Below are 2,018 nucleotides of genomic sequence, written 5' to 3' on the forward strand. Positions count from 1 at the left end.
TCTTGCTGTGAATATAATATTTTCACCTTAGATACACATAGATCATTACCTCCTTTATTCTCAATTAGTCAATGTAAACAAAGATTTTTTTTAAATCAAAGCCTGTGCATGAAATATATCAGAATTCATTCTCCTGACTTAATGTTCTTCCTACACATTTACTTTAACAATTCAACAAATCACGCATCAAGGTTTTTATCTTTCTCACAATCTCTCAACCATTATTTCGGCTAATTTGAATCCTCTTCTAAAAGACTTTAAATACAGCATTTACAGATGTGATGTCAATTCTCTCTCCTGGCAAGGAAGGGTAGCTTCTTTTAAAATAAAGTTCCATCTGAAACTCACATACCTCTTTCACTTCCTTTTGCTTCAAATACCCAAATCTATGATTGCCAAATTTCAACAGCTCTGCAATAAATTAATCTGGTATAATAAAAGACCAAGGGTAAACCCGCCATTTCTTAAACAACCCTTATTAACAGGGCAGTAGTACTTATATAAAAGAAAAAAAGATACCTTACAACAGCACTCTTAGTCAAATATACTTTTTACTCAGTAATTATAGTATACATACACTATAACATACCTACTGTGCACAGTGAACATAAAGCTAAATGTGGCATTAAAAATATCAGGTGAATACTGTTATGTTCCTGCCTGATATGCAACCAACAGTAATAGACAAGAGAAAGCACACAATAGTTGCAATAATATGCAGCTAGTATCCAAACATAATCATATAGAGAAAATTCATAAACAAGAGTTAAGGATACTTATCGTCCACTGTCCATTTAAGACCATAAAGTTGCACAGTCCGTCAATGTGTTGAAACAATTTTGACGTAATCCTTAAGGTAAGCGATATAAATCAACGTTGTTATAATCCAGTGATAGTACTATGACACAGGCTGTTGAAATTGCCCATGCAGTAAGAAGCGGTAGTGATCCTGAAAAACGTTTGCGGCCGAAGACCAGGTATTCCCAGTACAGGCAAGCCGTAACTATCACTCAAACTTATTAAAGTTACCCATGCAATTGAAGATGGTAATGATCCTGGAAGGAGCTCCGAGAAACGTGCACGGCCGAAGACCAGGTATTCCCGGTACAGGCAAGCCGTTACGGAAACCAGTGTCACAGTCCCGACACCCTCTCCTTCTACACTCACTCACTTCCTGATGGTCTGGAAACAGATGTATTAGGGACTCCTGCTGCAACCATAATATTATATTAAGAGCAGACAGCTTTCATCCTAAGCATCAAATTAGAGAAATTCCGGTATCACAATTCTTTTGGGCTCGAAGGAATTGTACGACTAATGAAGACTTTATTCAAGAGTCCAAAGAGTTAATGAAACGATTTACAGATAGAGGGTATCCAAAAAACTGATCAGCGATGCATACCAACGCCAATGTGATCAGTCACAAGTACAAAGTATTTTCAGTGTTTCTAGGAATAAATTAAATAACAAGGCAGGACAACAAGGGAAAATTAGGTTTATAACAGGGTACAATGAAAATTGGGAGGATATAAGGAAAATAATGAAGCGTCATTGGTATATTCTTCAAACAGATACAAAATTGAATCAAATCCTAACCACTCAACCCCTTATGACAGCACACAGGGCACCAAATTTACGTGACAACCTGGTACATAGCCATTTTATTAGACCACAGACTAGTTACAATTGGTTGAATAGGACAAGCATGGAACCAGGTTGTTATCCATGTAAACAATGCAAAGCTTGCAACTATATAGAGAGAATACGATTCTTCTCTGATGGTAAGGGCAAGGTCTACAGGATCCGAACCAAGATTACCTGCAGGACAGAAGGACTAGTGTACCTAGCAAAATGTAGCTGTCCCCTATATTACGTGGGTAAAACCACAAGATCCCTCCGTGACCATACCTTAGAGCACATAAGAGACATTGAACACAACATAGCTACATCAAGTGTGGCAAGGCACTTTACAGAATACCATAATTCGTCTCCAAGTAGCTTTAGAATTATTGGCATTG

Source organism: Bombina bombina, chromosome 11 (assembly GCF_027579735.1).
Source record: "Bombina bombina isolate aBomBom1 chromosome 11, aBomBom1.pri, whole genome shotgun sequence".
Classification (NCBI taxonomy): Eukaryota; Metazoa; Chordata; class Amphibia; order Anura; family Bombinatoridae; genus Bombina; species Bombina bombina.